The sequence below is a fragment of the Sceloporus undulatus genome, chromosome 2 (assembly GCF_019175285.1).
Source record: "Sceloporus undulatus isolate JIND9_A2432 ecotype Alabama chromosome 2, SceUnd_v1.1, whole genome shotgun sequence".
Taxonomy (NCBI): domain Eukaryota; kingdom Metazoa; phylum Chordata; class Lepidosauria; order Squamata; family Phrynosomatidae; genus Sceloporus; species Sceloporus undulatus.
Genome location: NC_056523.1, coordinates 303,184,358 through 303,209,021, shown reverse-complemented (window position 1 = coordinate 303,209,021; position 24,664 = coordinate 303,184,358). Strand labels below are relative to the sequence as shown.

The following is a 24,664-nucleotide window of genomic DNA, read 5'->3' as shown; positions in this document are numbered from 1 at the left end:
GAAGAGGTAGTGAGTGGCCAGAGGCCTCAAGGTTTTTTAAAATTTTATTTTGTGTGCTTTTAATGCTAACAAGTCTCCCTTGCTTTGACAATGATAGTGTGATGATGATGATGATGATGATGATGATGATGATGATGATGATATGAGTCAGCTTCAGAGGCATGCAAGCACTGTTTCAGAAGCCAAGAGAGTGTCACCTTCCAAAGTGTGTTTTGTGTGCTTTTAATGCCAACAAGTCTCCCTTGCTTTGACAGTGATAGTGTGGTGGTGGTGGTGATGATGATAATGATGATGATGATGATGATGATGATGATGATGATGATGATGATGATGATATGAGTCAGCTTGAGAGGCATGCACGCACTGTTTCTGAAGCCAAGAGAGTGTGACTTTCCAAAGTGCCTTTTCTGTGTGTTTTTGGTTCTTTAATGGTAATATTGATATCAGAAAGCCTCTGAGGCAAGGCCAATGTAAATTGCTGTGATTTTTACAAACTCATGCGCAGTGAAGAAAAACCAAAGTCCCTTGACCAAGTACACACTTCTGAGAGAAGTACAGTTGAATCTGAGGGCAAACCCACTTCTTGTTAAACCACCTTGACATATTCAGTATGCATAGCATGTTCGGTGTGAAACCCAAAGAGTTTGGTTATCGAATAAGCCTCTGAAATATGCAAGGGGCCATGTTAAAATAAAGCCATGTTCAATGCCCAAATGTGCTATTTGGAATGGAGGGGGGGGGGGGGAGTGGTGGCCAGAAAGGGAAGTACATTTCTGCCATCTGTCTAGGAATAATGCCCAAATGTCCTCTATTTTGATCATGCCTAAGAAACATGCATTTATATTAACATGTTTTTAAAACTATCAATTTTTTCCGTGTGTCCTCCATTTTTTAAAAATGTGCCCTACATTTGAAAATTTTGTCCTACATTTGTCCTACATTTGTCTCAGTTTGGAGGTCCAGACTTATGGCAACCCTAGATGTGCATGCCCACACACTGCTTTTCAAAAACACTGTAACAAACGATCTGTTAGGAGTCCCAAGTTTATTTTTAATAAAAGAAGACCTGAAAACAACTCTTCTCTTGCACCTTTTATCAATGGCAGTTTCTCCATATTGGTCAGTATTATGCATTATGAATCTGCCTTAGTTCAGTAAAAAAGAAATCAGTTATTGGGGCCTTATTAAATATGTTTGCCAAAATGGGTACCTCTCAAATGGTTTTTTTAAAGCCTAGTTTGATACCAGCATGCCTTCAAAATGTCTGAAATGGATCCTGCTTGCTCATGCTTGATCCTGCTTGTTCACAATTGTTTACTCCAGGACCCTATTTCCAGAGTACGATGTGTCTATTTTTCCCAACTGCACACCTATCAGTTTTACACCTGCACCTTTTTTTCCAAATACATATTCTAGATCCAACTATGTGGTTTAAAACTCTTGCTTGTTAAAGCCACGTGCATTCTGTCTCAGAAAAGCAAGTCTGTCTTGAGAGAAAGTGAAATGCCAGTAATTTTTTTATTTAAAAAGCCCAGTTACTCTTTGACAAAGGATAACTTCTGACTTTCCAAACCAGACTCATCATAAAGCTGGGATGAAAGTGAGGAAATATATCACCTTCTCTACCCATCATCTTTTATAGGAACAAAATCCATTTTAGAGACCAATAACTAAATCATACATGGAGGATTAAAACAAGGCTAGCTTACTTACGTTTATCAAAATCAGCAAGACCTGATTCACAGAAAATATTAAAGAACATAAAAAGAGCCAGGGCCAAACCTAAGTCCAATATATAGTCTAGCATCTTGTTCCATAGCAGCCAACCTGGGGCCCTTTCATGTTAAACAATTAGTGCACTACATACCTTCCAGCAGTCCTGATTTGTGATGGACAGTCCCAATTAATCCTCTGTAGTCCCACTTTTTCAGCTGCTTTTTAAATGTCCCTGTTTCACTCTCCTCCTCCCATTTTCTCTTTTTGTTCTTAACTTACTTCAGTTGCTGTGGGGGAGGAGTGGGCAGAATCTTGTGCTTCCTAGTAGGCTTAACCAAAAGCTAACTGCTGCAGCTTCTCCAAACTAGTGTGTTTTTCTTCATAAATAACCTTTCCCATCTTGATCCCATTCTGGTGTGGCCTGGACACACGTGTCCTAGTTTTTATCTGTAAAACATTGGACAGCATGGCACTATGATTCCATTGTAACTGCTGTGGCTGCATCCTATGGAATCCTGAGATTTGTAGTCTAAGGAGGCACTAGAATTCTCTCTCAGAGTATTCCAAATACTGTTCCCTATATTGCAAATCCCAGGATTCTATAGAATACTGCCATAGCAGTTAAAGTTTAACAATAGTGCTATAATTCTATAGTGTGAAAGGCCGCAGATGATGTGGGGAAGCTGAAAACCAGGATAATAGTTCTTCCCTGCTATTGTGTCATGCTGATTCTGATACCAGGTATAGCTTATGGACAGTATGATTTTGTTGTTACATGCCTTCAAATAATTTCCAACATAAGGTGCCTTTAAGGCAACTCTATCATGGAGTTTTATTGGCAAGATTTGTTCAGGGGCGGTTTTGTCATTGCCTTCTCTTGAAGCTGAGAGCATGTAACTTGCCCAAGGTCACCCAGTAGTTTTCATGGCCAAGCAGAGAATTGAATCCTGGCCTCAAGTCTTAGTCCAATACTCAAAGCACTATGCCCCGCTGTCTCTCACAGTAGGACATGGGGTGGGATGCTATCAGTACGTTGATGACACCCAGATATATTTCTGTCTTCAGATGATGTCTCTCCTCTCTGTGTATGTCTGAAAGTGGTAATGGACTGGATGAGGGAAAACAGATTAAAACTGAATCCAGACAAACTGTACGTACTTACAGTAAGGGCCCCTAACCCAGGTATTGTGGTACAACCTCCAGTCCTAGATGGGGTCACACTCTTTTGAGAAGTACACTTGGTGCAAGAACGGTGAAACCACCTTGACATGTTCAATATGCATAGCCATGTTAAACCATGCTAAGTGTTAAACCCAAGGGGTTTGGTTATGGAATAAGCCACTGAACTATGCAAGAGGCCATGTTAAGTAAATCCATGTGAAATGCACAAATGTGCTGTTGTGTGTGTTTTGGAATGCAGGTTGGGGGTGTTTGGCCAGAAAGGGACCGAGGAGGAGAGGGCGGGCACACGCCTCCTCCTCCCCGCGGGGCTTCGGTGGAAGCTCCGCCCCCAGCATGCGGCTCCGCCCCGGTGTGTGGCCCCGCCCCCGAAGGGTGGAAGCTCCACCCCTCGCACCTTCAGCTCCCTGAGTTGTCTGAGGGACAGCAACCCGGCCCCCAGCTCAAAAAGGTTGCCTACCCCTGCTGTAGTGTGTTAAGGTTTTTGGTTTGAGTCGTTACTGATGAATCAGAGGTCTTAGTAAGATGAAATTCCCAGAAACCATTGATGGTGGGTAGCTCCTGTGTCAGTGAGCTGTCAAATTAGTCTAGATTTTATTTATTTTATTCTTATTTTATTTATTTTGAATTTTAAAGAAACTCTCTAGACTGCTGAACCTTATTCCCAAGAATAGATTCAGCACTCTGGATAACCCTTTTAAAGTTCAGCATTGGGCCTGGTTATTAGATGGATAAGAGACCAAGGGACTTTTCATAAAACACAGTTCAGTTCAGTTCAGTTCATCTTTATTATAGTCATAGACCAGCACAAACACAGGACACAATTATAGCACTGTGATGGCACTTAAAATGTTATGATTCCATCCTATGGAATTCTGGGATTTGAAGTTTAGAGAATTCAGAATTCTCTGCCAGACAGCTTTAATATTTCTTCAAACTACAAAGACCAGGATTCCACAGGATGGAGTTGTGTCAGTTTAAGTGGAATCATATTGCAATAACTGTGTTGTGTCAAAGGGACCCAGGGGATCCCCAGGTAGAGCCAGGAAAGAATGTACCTGAAGCTCTAGAGAGTTTCTGCCAGTTAAAATTGAGAATACTGGGCTGGTTGGAGGAATGTACAAGGAAGCTTTCTGTGTTCTCAATCACTCCTCAACCTCTGCTATTTGCATTTTGGCTTTGCCTTGGATAGGAATTATAAAATACAACAAGAAAGGAGAGCTGGAAGAATGAGATGCCCAGATATCCTCTCTAAAGGGCAAAGAAAAACATAGACACACTGAGCAGCCCAGCTACAAAGGACTTAGACTGTAATTTCTTTACACAAGGACTAGTTTAAGTGTGTAATAAACTTCCAAGGTCATCAACAAGAGAAGTTAGCATAAACAGTTTTATAAAGGAGCTAGGCAGGAATTTCAAAGTGGCAATGGGGAGGGGAAATGCTTTGGAGTTTTACTGCTGACACAACAAAGGAGATCAGATCAAGATATGTAGCTTCCCTCCCCTGCCAGCTAGGGCTGATATTTCATTCCCCTCACCTTTTGAGAGAATTTATGGAATCTGAAAGCATGTGTGATATTTCAGTTGCGGGAATGTTTTATATTTCATATGGTTTAATATGGAAAATTAGCAGATCTACCTCTCATGTCTGTCTATTGTTATTGCTAATGTTGTTATCTGTATAAATAGCACATACAATGTTTCATCATATAATGAAACCAATTGTAAAAAATGCATAAACATATTAAGAGAAGCATAACCTTTTCGACATGATAAACCCGGAATATGATTGCATTTAGGACAGTAGTGGGTTATGCATGTAGAGAGTGGTGTTGAACTAGTAAATTCTAGAATGAAGGTAAATTTCATAGTCATAGGCCTAAAAAGAATATCAAACAAAGGCAGCTATGTTGATCAATCAGTCATACACACACACACACACACACACACATTTCTTTTTTCTTTTTTTAATAAAAACTAATTCTACCTTTTAAAAAAAATTCTCTCCCAGGAACAGGACTTTCATCAAGATAATGAATCATAATTGCCTATTGAACATGAAGCCACTCCAAAATATTCTGCATGACACTTGGGATAACTCACAACACGATATTGTTGCTGGGGTATGCTGTGGTGAGGATCACAGTTGTGCTCAGAAGTGTGTCTCTAAACTAAGAGGTACCAGGGGATGTTGGAAAAAAAGATAATGGCCGATAATAATAATAATAATAATAATAATAATAATAATAATAATAATAATTTTTAAATTACATTTCCCGCCTCTCCCTGCAGATCGAGGCAGGATTACAACAAAAGAAAAAACGTTACAAGATAAAAAACTACAATTTCATATAAAATACACTCAATAAAACAGTAAAACAATAACCACTAATACAATACATAAATTATCATTTAAAATACTGTACACATCTTTACAAATAGAGGTGGGGTATTTCTAACTCTCTTATGACAGATTAGGTGGATAGGCCTGCTGGAAGAGATTCATCTTAAGTGCCTTTTTAAAGGCATCTAAGGTGGTAATTTGCATTTTGGCTTTGTCTTGAATAGGAATTATAAAATATATCCCATTTTCCGCTTCCCTCCCTTCCATACCAGAAATAAAAAGAGTTTCAGTAAAATGTGAGGCCTGGCTATGGGATGGATATAGCTTTGGTCTGTTTAATGGATAAAGTAGACAGGGAGGCTTGGTTCTGTCCTGCGTGTTCTTCAACATATACATCAAACTGGTGAGAGGGATTATCTGGAGTTATATGCTGATGTCACCAGCACTATTCCTGTTTTCTATTTAATTTCAAGGAAGCTGTTCCTACACAAAACCAGTGTCTGCTGTTAGCACTGGATTTGATAAAGGTAAACAAACTGAAGCTTAATCAAGACAAGACATAGGTACTCCTTGACAACTGAAAAGCAGATCAGGAAACAGGGTTTCAGCCTGTGCTGGATGGAAGTAGCCCCCTATTGAAATCTCAAGCTTGTATCTTGGGTGTTAACCTGGATAATTTTGGGCATATAATAATAATAATAATAATAATAATAATAATAGGATTTATTTATATATATACCGCCCAATCACTGGGAATCCGAGCGGTTTACAACAGAGGGGATAATAGACAGTTCCTTGCCCTCAGGCTTACAATCTAAAAAGACACGACACAAAAGGAGAAGGGAATGGTGAGGGGGGAAGGGATCAGGTCCAGCATTCTTCTCTCCCTCTGAGGCCTGGACCAAGGCAGATGGACTGGAGGGAGGGCTCTTCTTCTTCAGGCTAGCCCTGGTGGAACTGGGCCAGCCTGTTCTCTCCCTCACCGGCCGAAAGATGACAGTTATGGAGGGAGGAGCATCTATCTTCAGGCTAGCCCCTGATGACGCTGGGCCAGCCTGTTATCTCCCTCAATGGCCGAAAGATCATAAAGTATATGATTCCCAAAGTCATGTCCATTGGCCATGTTACCTTGCAGATTCACAGAACTATAATTCAAAAACAATCCCTTTCCAAGCTTTGCTTCTAGTAAACTGTGTTCTTCTTTACGGAGCAGGTAGCAGTGAACTCTCTTTTCAATAAAGGTGTCCTTTCCTTGTTGTTCTGTACAATTTGCAGACCTCTAGGAGATTCTTGTCTTCCTCTAGTGTTTTGATTCTTTACTCATAAAAATGCCTATTTACCTTCTTGTACTCAAAATAACATCAATGAAAGATAAAATTATCCCAAATCTTGTATAACCAAAAATCTATTATTATTACTACTGCTAACATAGTTATGGATAACTGCTTTCCCTTCTGAAGGCCAAAAACATCATTATTATATTTTTAAAAATCCATAATTGTAATGGTGGGACTGGTTAAATAATAAAATATACACTTATAAATAAATAAATGAGGGAAAAGCACTTTGCAACTATAAACAAACCTTACTGGGACCTTCTTAAGAATACTATAAAGAGTATCACAATACCATTTGTAATCCTTAGAACCAGAAACACACTGGTTTTAACAAAATAAGGGTCATCATGACACTCTAAACCCAACTAAAATTTTGATGGAATTAATACTATTGTTGTATTGTTGTATTGTTGTTGTATTGTTGTATTAAAAAAGTTAGCCCCCCCCCCCCCCCCCCCTCCCTTTTGTTATGTAATTTTTTTTTAAATTCAGGGTGCCCTATTATAGGATAGCCCAATTTTATAGGAGCCCAAAATATTATCCAGATTGTAACTTCTGCATTTATGAACTAATCCCTTTGCACACTTTAAACAGCAGTCTTGAGACTCAGGATACATCTATACTGTAGAAAAGATACAGTTTGACACAACATTAAGTGCTGTAACTCCATCCTATGGAATCTTGGGATTTCTACTTTTACAAGGTCTTTTGTTTTCTCTGACAAGGAATTCTGATGTCTCACAAAAACTACAAATCCCACAGTAATATATATTAGAGTGATTAACAAAGAGAACTTAATGAATAAGCAAAATGTTTTGGCTTCTGCCTTCTTCAGTTGCTGAATTTTTTTAAAAAAAATGTTATTAGGATTACCATACTGTTTTGTTGTGATTTTACTCCCAACAGATCAGGGCAGGAATGTCATGGGGAAATAGTTAGAAAGTATGGAATAGGGCTGAAGAGAAAGAGGGAAGAGAGGGAAGGGAAGAAAGAAAGAATCAAACACTTTAAATATCCCCCACTGGGATATGCAGGATTGCACATTACATGCAATTTTAGGGGAATTAGACATATTTCAACCAGTGCAGCAAAAACTGAGATTAGTTTCAGCCTTGACTTAGGTCATCATAACTGCTTTGAATTCTCATTTGTGATTGTGGCACTATTGCCATGACCATAAATCTCTGAAATGCATCTTAAAAGCCAGTCAGCCATCCGGAGTATCAGAGTGGTGAGCAGGACATTGCAGGATGACATGATCCGCCCGTCCTACCAGTGAGAGACACTGTAATGAAAAGTTTCTACAAATTCTCACAGGGATTGAAAGCCTATTCCCAGTAACATTCCTCGCTGGTGGGAGAAGGCTGGCCAAGTCAATCTGCAGTGCCTGGCTCAGCATTAGCACAGATGTCAATCGCTCTGGATACCCAACTGGCTTTTAAGGTGAGTTTCAGAGGTCCAAGCATAGTTTTAACACAGTGATGTGTTTGAAGCAAGCTATGTGTTTGAAGCAAGATCTTGGTCTCTGTTTTTATATAGTATATGGAACCCCCAGTTTCAAATGCAGTAGGCTATTGAATAAAAATTTCTTGGAAGGAACTGGTAGACCCTTCATATCCAGCAGTGGAAGTCCCAGAAACATCAAATTGGTCAACGTGGGAAATGGGATGTTAGACTAAAGGTGCATCTACACTGTAGAAATAATGTAGTCTGACATTGCTTTAACTGTCATGGCTTCCAGAATCCTGGGATGTGATGCACCAACACCATTTGGTAGGGAAGACTAAAAACCTTGTGAAACTACAAATCCCAGGATTCCATGAGATGGCACTACAGCACTTAAAGTGATGTCCAACTGCACTATTTATACACTTTAGATGCACTTGGGATGCATGTTTGGTCTGATCCAGTGCTCTTTTTCTTCTTACTTTTCACACTAACCTGACATAAGTAAAACTCATTTGAATAAGAGGAGAGCATTGTATTCAGTGACCACAGTACAATGCTCTCCTCTTATTCAAATGAATTTTACTTATGCAAGATAAGTGTACAAGTGAGAAGAGAGCAACAGACATAATCCAATTGCCCCTCCAATGAATGTCTATTCATTGTAACACATGAGGGTGCCTGTCTGCCTGTCTTCCTTCCTTGTAGTTCATCTGTGAGTGTTCTAGTGTGAAAATAAATTGCAGCTTTCCAACAATAAATTCCTGCATTTCCACCATTCTTCTTTGTAAATATTGATTACGATTATGATTTCCAAGTATGCTCTGACAATTGACTTAATACTCTGCAAATACTTGATATTCAGCACCAGACTTTTGCAATATCCAGTTCTGCAATAATAGACAGGTAAGACTTTGCTGTTTCTGGCAGCAGACATGCAATATCAGTCAGTATTTGTCAGGAATTGTTATGCAGCCATCTGTATTTGGCAATAATTAACGTCTGATATTAAATCATGATAATTATTTGACAGACACAGAGCAATCAATATATGACAATTTTGGAGTATCAGGTTTTTTCTTTCCTTATTTGACAGCTGACATGCAATAGATGTCAAGATTTGACAGCAACAGAAATATTGCTATCAACATTTGACCATTTCTTACAGCTGTCTTGCTACATAATTTAGTAATTTTTACATTTCATCCATTTAGTCATGGAAAAAAGTAAATATCATATTCTGACCCTGCTTTTGGTACTTATGTTCAAATGTCAAATCTGGTCATCAGAAACACAATTTTGCAGTTTAAAATGCTAAGTTTTTGAAATTTTTCATACTGGTATTTCAGCAGTAGCTCAGACGATTTTTTTTGCTACTGACATATTGGATAAAATCTGACAATGTGGAGAAAAAATCAGAAGTTGTTCATGCACTTCATACATTGGTCCTATTATTTGTTGAAATGCAAACCAGGAACCTTGAACCAAAACTCTGCAAATCAGATATTAGCAAGTGCTGGCAAATGCAGGAGAACTTGCCCTACTCAGTTTTGTGTATCTATCTCTAAAAAGCTGTCAGTATGTAGGAGTGGAATGGAAAATAGAATCTAATATAGCCAGAGAGCTAAAGAGTTGGTCCTATCTCTTCAGTAGTTATATCCTTCTGTTTCTAAACCAGCATCACCAACAGGTGGTAATGTGATACCATACTATGTTGAATATACTTGATCTTGTTTGATTTCAGAAGCTAAACATCATTGTACCTGCTTAGGACTTTGATGGGAAGCTCTCAGGGATCTCTTGATGCAACTAGGAATAAATACTGTCTAAAATCCTGGAATCATAATAACCTCCCATTTATAGAGGCAAAGTCATTTTGTTATTTTGTTGTTCTTGTTGTTGCCTTCAAGTCATTTCCAACTTATGGTGACACTAAGGAGAACCTATCATGGAGTTTGTTTGGTAAGATTTGTTCAGAAGAGGTTTACCATTGTCTTCCTCTGAGGTTGAGAGTGTGTGACTTGTCCAAGGTCACCCAGTAGGTTTTATGGTTGAGCTGGGAATTGAAACCCAGGCGGGTTATAGACCGCCCATTTGGGGCGGTCTAGACCCGCCCCTTTCCCCGGAGTATCGGGGCTTCAGCGGTTACACTGGCAGCCGCTGAGGCCTCGATCCGCCGCTATTCAGGCTGCGGGGAAGCGGCAAAACGCCGCTTCCCCGCAGCCTGAAAAGGGGTGTCCTTGGGGCTTCAAGCCCCAAGGACACCCCGCAGCGGCGAGGAGGGGAGAAAGGGGCCCTTCTCTTTGCTTCGCTGGCAAAGCCGTCTGAAGACTGGCCCCAGGAAGCAAAGCGGTGCCGCGACCAGGAAGGAGCTCCGAAACGGAGCTCCTTCCTGGTCCGCGGAAAGGGCGCCCTAGGCGCCCTGCCGCGGATTGAGGACGTCACGTCGTTGCCACCCCGTCTAAGAGGCGGCGCGGCCGTGACTCCTCACGGCAGCGGCCATGTGGAAGGCCGCCCGCTGTTAGTGCGTGACGGGCACGCACTAGGTTAGGGCGGTGCGGAAGCACGCCCTTTTATAACCCTAGTGCGTGCTCGTCACGCACTAAAATGCCGGTATGTAACCGGCCCCAGTCTCCAGAGATATAGTCCAACACCAAACACTATGCCGCTGGCTCTAACAATATAGAACATTGTTTAGCATTAAATTATCATGTTCAATATACTAAAAGTGTAGTATAGTCAGGATATAATTTATAAATTGAGCCTATTTTTAAATTTTTTTTTTGCTCCAAATGGAGCTACATGATTCTGAATACTTGAACTATAAGAGCACCTGAACTATAAGTAACCCCTTTTGGCTTTGCCAGTTTAAGGGGGTGGCAAAGCCAGCTAATAAAAACAGAAAGAAAGGGGAAAACCCATCAATATCAGGAAAAAAGATGCAATTATTTTGTCTCTATTAGGTTCTCCATAGTGTTCAAGCAGACATAACACTCCAAAATGATTTAGAAAAGAAAACTAAACCAGTAATTATAGGATCTATATTGTACATAATGTTGTATAGAATCCTTCCTCTCCCTCACCTATTTATAAATGATAAGAGAAATAAGGATAATACATATAAAATACATAGCAATACAAGAAATGTTCAATAAAACAGGGAACAAAAGAACATCACTAAGCAAATGATAAATCACACAAGGCCTGGGAATGCTTCCTGAACAAGATGGTCTTCAACTCCGTTTTAAACAGCTTCAAAAATGGAGTTGAAGACCATCCTGTTTCAGAGAAGCGTCCCAGGCATTGCGTGATTGTCACTTGCTATTTGATGTTTTTTTGTTGTCTGTTTATTGAACCATTTCCTGTATTGCTATGTATTTTATAGGTATTATCCTATTATCTCTTAGATGTACACCATAGCCAGGCTTTTCTCTATTATTTATGGTTTTATGCACAGCACTGCAAATCTAACAGCGCAATATAATAAATAATAAATAATTATTATTATTATTATTATTTTGGGAAGAGAAATTATGAGAGTATCTTAAATTAAGATTTTATTCATCATTCCTAAAAAAATATCCACAATCTATTTTCCCTATTTTTGTCCTGGGGGATATCATCTATCTATCTGAAAACAGAAAAAACAGTCCCTCCCTCCCCAAAATCTTTTCAACTCCCCCCCACTCCATTTATATTTTGATACTTGGAGTGGTCCTGGTTTACTTATATCCAATTGGGAAAAGTGGAATTTAAACATATTTGCTCACTTCAACTCAACAAATCATCTCTCATCACCCTGCTTGAAGAAAAGCAAGCTTGAATGTGACAATATAATTTTGCCCACATTAAGCAGAACTTATGGGGAAGTTGTTCTGCAAGCCATGTAAATGGCATAATTGAACACTTTTCCATACTGTTAACGGGGACGATCAAAATGGTGCCATTTGAGTTGACTAAGATTTTGCTATTTGACTTTTAAAGAATCTTCTTGAACAATAATAGAATTTTGTCAAAGCACATCCTTTCCTTCATTGACACAAACACTACAAAGAACCCATCAGCAGTCTTATTCCTAGATTGTCACAACTGGTTACACAGCAATAATAATCATATTTCTCTAACATAAAGCCAACACTACCATTGAAAATTCTGGATTGTCACTACACTACCACCACTGTCTAAATGAAAGAAAGAAATATACACACCATTTTGTCCAGTAGTACCATATTTGTACTATTGTTAATGTATATTAAAACAAATGTTAAATAAATATATGTATAATAAATAAATGTTAAATAAAGCATTATTTTATTCTACTGAATGGGTAAAGGAATTGTTGTGCATGTTTAGCATAATACGGTAAATAAACACCGAAGCATCTTTTCTATTAATATACTGCTAAAAATACCCTTTGCACTGCCATGCTTCCATGTTTTCTGGTATTTTAAAAGCCCGATGATCTAAGAGCACACACATTTACTTATCTTGCAAAGACATAATCACACTGTCATCCATTTCTGGATCACAAAAGATGAATACCATAACACAAACTTAAAATGGGTTCATTAATTATCAAAAAAGATAAGTGTTTCATCAGGTATATACAGCAGATAATATTTATCTTTTCTCACAGAGGAGAGAAAGATTAAAGTAATTCTTATACACATATTGGAAAAGCAGGAGGTTGCACTGCTGGGCGTTTCATAAAGTGACATTAGATAATACACCCTGCCTCTATAGACAACCTTACACAAACAAAGCCACATATGATTTCCATCACATGTAACCTTAGCGGGTCAGTTTCAGAATGAAGCTTGCATCTTAAACCATGGCTATTTCACAGATTTTCTATAGATTTGCTGAACTGCACCTTTTGCATATTAATTCAGTAGTTAAGTCAAGGACTGTGGTCTTAATTTTCATATGTAAATTTCCTTTGAAATTATTGAATCACCAGAAAATAGATTGCTTGGTAGTAATAATTTAACTAGTCTTCCAAATAAATATACAATAGTTACTCGCCCAGAGAGAGAGAGAGGCTGCATTTGTACTGCAGAACTAATCTGATTTTGACACTGCTTTAACTGTCATGACTCAATGCTATGGAATTCTGGGAATTGTAGTTTGTTGTGGCACCTGAATAGAGCTGCAACAAACTAGTTCCTAGAATTCCATAGCATTGAGCCATGACAATTAAAGCAGTGTCAAACAGGATTATTTCTGTAGTGTGCATGCAGCCAAAGGGGGTGGGGGAGGAATCTAAACCAGTAGTTTGAATCTCTTAGTCTCTCCATGCTATAATTTAAATCTTTCTGTTTTGCTGTCTTTACACCATACAAATCCATTATGTATTTATTAAAATATTTCTACACCATTCTGTATCAAAAAATCTCAGGGTAGCTAACAATAAATTAATACAAAGAGGCTAAAACAGTTTAAAACAATATAATCATTTAAGAAAACTAAAAACATATGAAATATAATAAACAAGTTCAAAAAGATTAAAACAGTTTTAAAATATGTGCATTAAGATTTGAGAGAAATAATGAGGCCCAAAGGCTTTGATGAACATCCAGGTTATTCCTTGCTATCTAAATAAAATCAGCATTGGTGCCAGATGGTACTTCAATGGGAGGGTTTTCCATAGTTGGGGTGCCACAGCTGTGAAGGCCTCTCTCATGTCCCCACATAGTTTGAATCTTACTGGTGGGATGCAGAAGAAGACCCCCCCCCCCCAGTAGACCTCAACCCTTGGGCAGGCACATATCCACATTTGACAGAGTTGCCAGGAGTTTATCACACAGGGACAACTGGAAGGATAAACAGTGATTATCTTGTGAAAATCATGCACCCGCAATTAAATTTTTTACATGATGTTGCAATTAAAGTGCAGTTATTCCAGGAATAGCCCGTGAAAATTGCTCAGTCGTGATAAAGATTTTCACATGACGTTGTGATGAAAAGTGATTAAAGAGCCATTATCCCGGGAATAATGAGACAATAAACAGTAGCAAATAATTCACAGTAAAATCCTGTGAATGATTTGTTGCAGTTTATTGCCTGGTTATTCCCAAGATAATGGCTCTTTTATTGCACTTTGTGTGAAAATATTAGTTGCGTTTTAATCATGATTGTGCAATTTTTATGGGATTATCACCATTTAAACTACCAATTTTCTACCGGCTGATAAAGTCCTTAGTGTGTTATTTAATGGGACCATAGTGAAAAGTGTAGTAAGAGTGTGGACCCAATTTGTCCAGTACTTGGTATTACACAAAATACCTTCAGACTTCTGTATTTTTGCTCCAAAGTACACATTTATGAACTGTTTTTAACCAAACTATATATTCACACATATTTTTGGGCATGTTTGTGATTAATAGACAAACCTCTATAATGCTTTTTTTCCTTCTTATTGGCTTAAGCCCATGACAGAATTATATATGTTTATATTCACTTCTTCTTATCATCTCTGTACTGGATTAAGACTGTCATTTGCAACAGTTGGGAGTGTAGCAATGGGGTGTGTAGCAATGGGGTGGAGGTGGGGGAAATGGCCTGTTCCCCCAAATAGGAATTCTGCTCCCAATTGAAATATGCATTCAATCCCCAAATATCTAGCACTATAAAAACTTAAAATTGTGGTTGAACATTTAAAAATACAGTTAGGCATTAAAAAAAAGAGGGCAAGCAAAGTGAACAAGGAAATGTGAACACAACAAGTATAATAGTTCTAGTTATGACTGAATTTTCCATGACTCATTCTCTACAATGAACCATGACAGTTAAATGGTGTCAAATTGAATTATTTCTGCAGTGTGGATACAGTCTATATGAGATTTGTGAATACAGAGCAAATACGGCTCAGTAACTCTATGTTATGAAATTGTAAGGGCCAGCTAATGGAAGGAGACTGGGTCAGCTGTGGGACTAGGATACTCTGGGCTACCCTGGAGTATCCTGGCACATGCAGGCAGGGCCTATGTTATCCACACGTAGCTAAGTAGCCAATGTAGAATATTGGCATAGACATAAATATGGGATTTATTATACTGACTGATTTGTTTTTCATCTGTTTATATTTCATGTTTTAGTAGCATAAAATAGTTCAAATATTTTCATCTGTTGTACATCACTTTGGGGAAAGGCTGAGAGGATAAGAGATTATAAAGAACTCCATCAGACAAAACAAAACAAACATCCCTCCCATATAACCTATGCAGGACTGGGGCAGAAGTCCCATTGAGGAAAGAGTAAAACAGTAGAAATATTGTGAAGTTGAAGGCTTTCATGGTCGGCATCCATAGTTTTTTGTGGGTTTTTCAGGCTGTGTGGCCATGTTCTATAAGAGTTTATTCCTGACGTTTCGCCAGCATCTTCAGAGAATGCTAACCTGGAAGTGTGTGTGTGTGTGTGTGTGTGTACACACACACACACTGTGTGACCCTGGGTGAGGAGGAGTGATTCCCATGTTAATCTGTGTATTGTTCTGTTGAGGCCATCAACAGCAGAACAATACACAGATTAACATGGGAATCACTCCTCCTCACCATAGTCACACAGTATATATATATATACACTGGTACCTCGGGATACAAAATACCCAGGTTACGAAATTTCTGGGATACGAAAAAATCCCATTGGAAATCATTGTTCCGGGTTACGAATGTTTTTCGGGTTACGAAAAAAATTTTTGGTGCTTTTCGGCGCTTTTTCGCACGAAACGCGGCTTTTCCCCATTAGCGCCTATGGCAATTCGGCTTACGAAGGCTTTTCGGGTTACGAAAGCGGCCGCGTTACGAATTAATTTCGTAACCCGAGGGAGCAGTGTACCCAGGTTTGCATTCCCTGATGATGTCAGCCACAGAAACTCTTCTAGAATATGGCCACATAGCCCGAAAAACCCACAAAAAACTACAGTAGAAATATTGCCAAAACAGTAGACAGTTTAGTCTGGAATCCTAAACACAGGAAATAAAGGCTGTTGAGCATAGAATATGCATAGGGCAACACTGTAAATTTAAATTGCATCAGTTTATTTCATTAGTCCCTTGTCTCAGATCTATCTTGCAACCAGTGCTAAGTGAAATGGCTTAGGTCTTGACATTACATAGTTATAGCAGTTTGATACTTTAACTGTCATGGTTGCATCATATGGAGTCCTGGTATTTGTCGTTTTGTGAGATATTTAGAATTCTCTGTCAATGAGCTCTAGTGTTGAACTACACTACAAATCCCAGGATTCCTTAGGATGCAGCTATATTAAAGTGTTATCATGGTGAAGTTGTTTGACTATGACTCTAGAGACCAGAGTTTGGATCACTGCTTTGCCAGGGAAACCCACTGGGTGACCCTAGACAAGCCACAATCTCTAAGCCAATGGGAAACTCCCTCTGAAGAAACTTGCCAAGAAAACCCCATGATGAGTCATCCTAATGATGGATCAGCATAATGATGAGTCGCCTTAAGGTTGTCATAAGTCAGAAATGACTTGAAGGCACACAATAACAACAACAATCATTGTGTTGTGTCAAATATACCCTTAGTTGGTGCAGTGCTTATATGCCTGTACTGCAGCCACTCACTCAAAACCATAAAGTTGCAAGTTCAAGACCAGGAAAAGGGCTCAAGCTTGACTCAGGCTTGCATCCTTCCGAGGTTGCTAAAATGAGTACCCAGATTGTTGGGGGCAAATTAGCTTACAGTTGTAAACCGCTTAGACACTGCCTAGGCAGTATGAAGCAGTAAATAAATGAATCTTGTTTGTTTTGTTTGTTCCACCCCACCTCACCAAAAAAAAAGTTATGGAACAAAGAGAATTTACTCAAAATTTAGCTTGCAATAGATTCTGTTCAAATTCTTTAAAACTAAATGTTAAGATTATGTTTTAAAGATATATGAAAATTTGAAACTACAAAATACAAAAATAGAATATACTTTAAAGTTTGGTGTACTGGTGTCAGTGATAGTATGTGTGCAAAAAACCAATTTTCCCTCATGCCTCTAGCAGAAACATAAAATCATCATGCAACTCAGCTGGGTTGAAAACAGAACATGCATGAAGCTACATGTTCATGTTTTTGACATAGGCAGTAACACATCTGTGTTCTTTTCCCAGACATGAACTCACCAGGTATGTAACCATAGGCAAATCAATCATTGTTGTCCACAGCCCTCACATCTCAAATCTGGAAATAAAGGCACTGACCTACTATCTCAGGTTGTCATAAGGACTTTTTTCCTTGGCTTATCTCTTCATTCCAACTATTCATAAACATTCACTAGATAAACTTGTAGAGGGGAAAATCACAACAGTGGCAAATATCACTAAGATAAAAAAATACAAGTCGGTGCTTTCTGGAGACACAGGTTTCTTGAAAATGTTGCAATGACAGTTGATATTTTCACCAGCTTCCAAAGACTGTTATAATGGTACAATTGAAAAATAATAACACCCCCAAGGCTGTGGGAGTATTTACTGAACTGCTTTAAATATATATATTTATATATATATATATATGTTCTAAAGAGACAGCCAGTCCTACAAACTCTGTTAAGAAATGACAATGCATAGATTTAACTCCAAATGTGAATATTTTCCCCATTAAAGGATTAACCAATTAAATATTTAAAGAATGGCAAATGTGGCAGTGTTTAATTCCTGCTCAGCTAAAAGGAATAGGCAGCCTTTAACTGGAACATTGTGTACATTCCTTCAAGTGTGTGAAGTGCTGAGGAAAGAGAGTTTTAAACGTAAATGTCTGAGAATTTCTAAACATTGGCCATGAAGAATAATTAACACATTAATTGGTCAGTGCAATCTTAAGTGCACAGCTCACAATTTACAAAATGTGCAGTTGTTTATGCTAACATAATACATAATGGTTCAAAATTAAAATCAAATCTGTGTTTACTTTCATTTGAAACCTCAATCTTATCTACTTAGGTATATAAAAGCATTTTTTTAAAAAAAAAATTGTTTAAATATTTCCAAAATCCTTACAAAAACATATTGACTTGGAGGTTAAATCATGATTAGTTCAACAGAATTTACTGACAAGTAAAGATTGTTTGAATTGCAAATTCCCCCCCCCCCCTTACAGATTGCACCAAATATGAAAATGTTTTATTCTCTGATGCCGATTGTCATGAGAGTATAGTTAAATGTGCTGGAACACTGAACAAAATTAATCCCAGCATTTTCACAGAGTGTCCTGTCATCACCCCACTAGCTTAATTTTTAAAAAACTATAATATGACCAGGTCAGTTATAATAGCCTAGGTGCGATTATCATCATCATCATCATCATCATCATCATCATCATCATCATCATCTTCTGCATTACTCAAGATAAAACTTGCACCTGCCCTTATGCCAATGAATGTCTCATTACAGAACCCCGTTCCTTGCCAATAAGCTGCTCTCACCAGTTAGATTACCTGACAAGCCCTTTCACTTCAGTTCAGGCCCACCAAAGGTCTTCATCCTTTTTCTCCTCTCTCCGCCTGTTGTCTTTTTTCTGCAAAAAGAGACCTGATCCTGTATAATCCCTGGAATAATGTAACTCCTCTCCTGGAATATCTGGTATCTCTCTTCCCCCTTTTACATCAAGCTAATGGAGTCAGTAGGTATTCTATTGATCTTTTCTCACTGTAGCTTCCTCAAGGATATGACAGATTTCCTTACAGGTTAAACATCCAGGCTATATGGCTGTGTATTTTGCTTAAAAAAAAAAATTAACGCTCCCCCACCCCCACCCCAGCGAGATCCTTGTTCATCCATACCGTTTAATAGCTGAGTTGATACCCTGCACAGTAGTGGCTTATTTCTTTGCCAAGCTAATCTAGACACTGTCTACTGTTGAGTACAGTTGTCTGATTCAAATCTTCTATTACAAAGCAGATGACATCTTGCTAGATGTCACAGAAAGACACTAACAATGACAATTCACTTATCCCTTAGAAAGAATCAATTCTCCCACAATGCATTTGTCAGAGGACTCTCACTCAGTAAAGCAATTTTTCTAGCTGTCTGACACGGTAATTGCTCTTAAATTTTCAATGAACGTTTTACAAGAACTCCCCTGAACCATGATGAAAAACTTAACTTTTTCGCAAAAATGAGAAGCTGACAGGATGAAAGAGGTCTTTCTCTTTTAAAGGCTCACTTGCTTGAGTAGGAATTCTTTCATATCATCAACAAGCTGTTGAATAGAGGATAGATTACTTTCCGTTTATTTCATCAATCAGATTAAAGGCTCTCCTTCACAATGCCCTTTAAACAAGAGCTGTTTATGATGTCCTCCCAGGTTCTACTTTAATGTAGTATTAAATCACGTTGGGCCAAAAGGCAGGCAAGGCATATAAATATGAAGAATATATGACAATATTTACATAATGTGTGCCTTGAGCATGTGATTCCCTATTTCTTGTCGTAGGTCAAAGGAATACTGAGAACAGTAAAAACAGATTTCCTTGACTCACAAATAGCATCCTTTTGTATATACGGACAAAAAAAGGAAGAAAGTAGATACCTGTGGCCAACACACATTATCTGTGTATTTCATAAAACCTCTAGATAGAAAAGAAGAAAAAATCCCACAACTTAAAAATATGTGTGTGTTTGCTCATTGCTAAGAAAGATGCTGTGGTAGGCAGCAGTGAGAAGAACCAGCTTGCTAAACCCCCTTCTCTTGCATGACATTTTAAGGAGATTAATGAAGTCGAGAAGATGAATTTATTTGGAGGTGTGGATCAGTTCTATTTTTAACCCCCAATCCCTATGAAAACAGAACAGTAACAACTGCTGCTCATTCTTTCTTTTGTGCACAGCCAAACAGATTTTATTAGACAGAGAAATATGGGCAAGCTATACTTGATTGCTCAAGAAAAATCAATTTGACTTTTGGCTTTGTTATTGACTACTCCATTAAAGGCACTAGCCATTCATATATAGATAATAATGCCTCAATTCAATAAGATTAAGCATGCTAAAAACCTATCATTTCAACCCAGTAACTGTGGAATTATGCCACACAAAAATGCATTCTGAAATTGTTTAAGATTACACTAAAGTTTAATAAAACATATAGACTTCCTAAATGCCAATTATCTCCAACAAAAAGGGGATTCTAATGCAGTCATCAAACAAATAGTCACCCACATAAATATCAGGCACCTTGCAAAGACAGTATTGACTCTAGACAACATTTGATATAAAAGTGATGGTGAAGATTATACTTAATTTTTGAAAAACAGCCAACAATGCATACAATAAATGGAAGTTATTGGCTTCTCTATAGGCAACCAATGCAATATAGCTTCAGGATCACTGGACCATTTGTGTTTATAATATTTCCATAGACTGAAAGGCAGTATTGGATTTTCTTCTTTTCAAAATGGTGTATCTATTCTGCCTTTACATCAAAGAAAGTTCTATTCTGTATTGTTGCGGGTCTGTTGTATTCTCTAACCAATAGGTCAGGGGCTGAAAGTTTTTTTTACTTCACCAACTTCTTCCCATGCAGGTCTGTAATAAAGTTAAATAATAAATAGAACAATTTTGGGTTTTATAATTCTGGAGCACAGATACTTAAACATATGTTTCTGAAAGCAGAAATTTGGCCTCCCAGTCCTTCAGAATTGGCCCATCCCTACGGTAATTTAGTAATTATTTTTAAATTTACACAACATAAAGGCCTCAGATATTTTGCTGCTCGTTTTAACTTGCATTATGGTATAATTTTAAAGCTGCATAAATGCTACATCTGTCTGTACTGATTATTCTTGAGTTTCACTAATGTATTTAGTCACTGTTCTTGATTTTATTTGCTTTTTAAAAAAATTATTCCATTCACCTTTGTCTTCATAGTTTATGTTACAACTTCATAGTTTATCTAACACTAAAGTCATATTTAATAAATATAACTACGGGACAAATGGATAGTTGATTCCTAGCATTTGCTTAATATTTTTGTGTATTTTTTTATAATCTTTATTAAATTTCAATTAAAATCCAGCTTAATTTTTAAAGCAAATAAACCGTAATATCTATATATCCGTTATGAACAAAACAATAAGATAAAAATAATTTTCTATACAACAGTTTATCTCTGCATGTATATCTTCTTGTCTTCTTGAACCCTTCTTCTGATATGCTTCCTTCTATCCCGGATTTGGAAAATAACTCTTCTTAGTTACAAACCTAAACACCTTTGTTACATTATCCAGTATGTATTACAATTATCATTTGCTCTCATCTTTGTATGATTGCCCAATTCCATTAGCTACGGCAGTAATTTACAAGGCTTACTTCAACACAATCCAAAGGTAAAACAGGTACAGCATCTAATTACAATATCATACAACCCCAAATTGTATACAACTCATTAAAGCTAAAGGTAAATTCCCTGATTAAATCTGTTAACTTTTTCATTTTCCCTTTTCTTTTCAAGCGCACTTCGGTGCCCTTTCATTTCAGAGCTTGCTTCTTCTTTGAGGTGAAGCTAACAATATCAAAGAAAAGAGGGAAAAAAGGACCATTATCACCGCATCTGCAAATGTATCACTTTTACTTTTCCTACAGACTAAAGCGATTTACTGCCCTAATTCCCCTCATTTATGTTTCATTGAGCTCTATCTTCATGTTCCATTCTTCCATTTTTGTGTATTTTTAACCATTTTTTTTTTTAAATTTCGGGTCAGGCCCACCACATATGATAATAGGATCCCCTTTCCTTATGGCATTTCCAGCAATTACTCTCTCCCAATTTATATATTTTGGCGATCCTTAATGGTGTATAATACCATCCATTCATGACCTTAATGTAATTTTCCTTTAGATCCTGTGAGGCTGTAAATTTATTGGATTTCTCCCATGATGTTTCCCAGTAATCTAATGTTATTTTGTGTCCTATTTCTTCAGCCCATTTTATCATGTACGAAGATATAATTTCCTGTTCCAGTTCTCTATGTAGAAATAGTTTATATAATTTGGATAGTTCGTTTTGTTCTTTTTTGAATCCCTCTTTATGTAGATCTTCTCTATACTTTTGCCTAATTTGGAAATATCCAAACCAGCTAACATTCTTGCCATTGTTTTTTAGTTCTTCTCTTTATATTAAATCTTTTCTGTTGTCACAGTTCTCTATTAATATATCCTTGTATCTTATCCAATTTGCACTTTCTTCCCACCTTCCAAAAAAAGCTTCCTGCATGGAGACCCATGAGGGGATCCCTAAATAGAACTTGCTTTTTATATTTTCCCATGTTTTCAGTAGGGCTTTTCTGATTGTTTCTGTCAGATAGCCATATACCTAAATATTTTACTTTCTTTTCTATTTTTATACCAGATCTTAATGTCAATTCCTTTATTTCCTTTTCCCTCAGGTTCTATGTCAACATCTGAGTTTTGTTTTTGTTCATTTTTAACCCTGACAGTTTTCCAAACTCATTTAATTCTTCTAACAGATACTCTAAATTTCTTAAAGGGTCTTCCAGTATAATGATGATGTCATCTGCATAGGCTCTTCGTTTATGCTCATATCCTTTACTTTTTAGACCTCTAATTTTGTTGTTGGCTCTAACTGATTTATTTAAAATTTCTAGGATTGTAATAAAGAGTACGGGGACAGAGGGCACCCCTGTCTCGTTCCTTTGTTTATGGATATGTTATTGGTCTTTTCTCCATTTACAGTTATTTTGATTTTTTGCTGTGAATATATTTGAGCAACATTTGCTTAATAAAAGTTCCCAATTTCCATTCTTTTTAACACCTCCATCATAAAATGCCAATTTACGTTGTCAAATGCCTTCTCGGTGTCAAGAAATACTAGAGCCAGTTTCTTTTTGTATGTATAGAATAATATTCAATGACATCTGTTACTTTTCTTATGTTATGTCTAATTTGCCTTCCTTGAAGAAATCCACTTTGATCCTTGTGTATAAATTTAACTAATTTTTAAAATCTATTTGCCAGTATCCATGTGTATATTTTGTAATCTTGGTTTAATAATGCTATAGGTCTGTAGTTTGCTGTATTTGTTTTATCCTTCCCCTCTTTTGGTATTAATACTACATCTGCCTGATTCCCATCTGTAATTACGTTATTGAATGTATTACAAAGTATCTTAACAATTTCTGTTCTAAATGTTTTATAGAATATCGCTGTATAACCGTCTGGCCCTGGGGGTTTCCCAGTCTTCTGATTATTAATTGCTTCCAGAACTTCCTCTTCAGTAAATGGTGAGTTTAGCATTTCTTTTTGTTCATTCGTAATCCTATTTGCTATATTCGTAATAACTCTGTGTGTGTGTGTGTGTGTGTGTGTGTGTGTGTAGAGATATAGAGATTTATCTTCAATATTTCTGAGTTTTATGTTCTATTTCCCTTGCATTTTACGTATGTTCAACCTTCCTTATGAGGATTTTTATCCTGGAAAGTAGGCTATTTTCAGAATTTGTGAATTCTGATGCAAATTGTTTTAATCTGTAATTTTAGCTTTCATGTTTTGTAAACTTCTCTTAATTTTGGGATGCTATTTTCAGCTAGTCTCCCTGTAGCATACCAGAATGACCTAAGAAGACATGATTTTACAATAAAATATGTTTATACATCTTTATTTTGAGGAAAATACATTTTAAATACTCATATTTTAGATCTATTTATATATGATTTATATGTCTTTTTAAAAAAGCAAGTTAATAAAGAAAAGGAATGGATTGAATTTATGAAGGAACATGTATGAAATAAACTATGATTACACATACCTTTATCCATCCATCCATAAACCTATGGTAATGGGTTTCTGGTAAAATCTGACCTGGGGGGGGGGGAGGCACATTATGCACTGTGCTCATCAGGAAGTGGACTCATAGCCTTAAAGTAATTTCTGCCTTCTTTTCAACAACAACAACAACAATGTAAGGAATAATTTTTATTTCCACTCCTTCTCAAAGGGTGAAGAATTGTAAAAGGGAAATTTTGCTTTCCTCTTCATCCAGAATTTGGAGGCCTTGAAGAGGCAGGGAATCATTTCACAAGAAAGAGTCATCATGGAAGGGCTGTAAAAACAGCACAAAAGGTAGATGAAAACCAGGCCATTGGAGGCACCAATCCTGATTTTATTTAAGTACTATGTCAAAACATGGTTAAAGCCTTTAGGCCTCTTTGGTTTGTCTCAAAATGCTAATGTATTCTTTCAAATGTATTTTAACTTGTGAATCATGTTTGAAATCCTTTAGTCTATTAAAATTATTTTTTATTGTTTTAAGTGATTTTAGCTTGTTTTAGCGGTTGTAAATCCTGAAATCTTTTGATATAGGGTGAGATAGAAATCTGTTAGTATATACAGTATATATAACCAGGGAAGGGGAAAGTTGTTGTTGTTATTATTATATTTATTTTTATCCTGGCTTTCCACCAAAACTGGGACTCAAAACAGTTTACAATTTAAAAGCACGTACAATTAAAAATCATACAAAAGTGAGCATTAAAATAGAATTAAACTATTACAGTATTAAAATATCACTCATAAATGAATAAAATGCAGTTTAAAAAGGATAAAAACTCTTAAAAACAGTACAAGTTGACCCATGCGGGAGTGTCGCATATGCAGGAAGGAGTGATTATTAGAAAAAAC

General features: G+C 37.2%; 1 long non-coding RNA gene across 1 annotated transcript in view; it reads left to right on the top strand.

Annotated features, from left to right (window-relative positions):
- The window catches only part of LOC121924129, a 73,813-nt gene extending 49,715 nt beyond the window's left edge, over nt 1-24,098 (top strand). The window contains exons 2-3 of the long non-coding RNA XR_006102530.1: nt 23,184-23,268; nt 23,982-24,098. This is a non-coding gene — a long non-coding RNA (uncharacterized LOC121924129). The remainder of the gene's footprint in view (nt 1-23,183; nt 23,269-23,981) is intronic.
- The last annotated feature ends 566 nt before the right edge of the window (nt 24,099-24,664 follow it).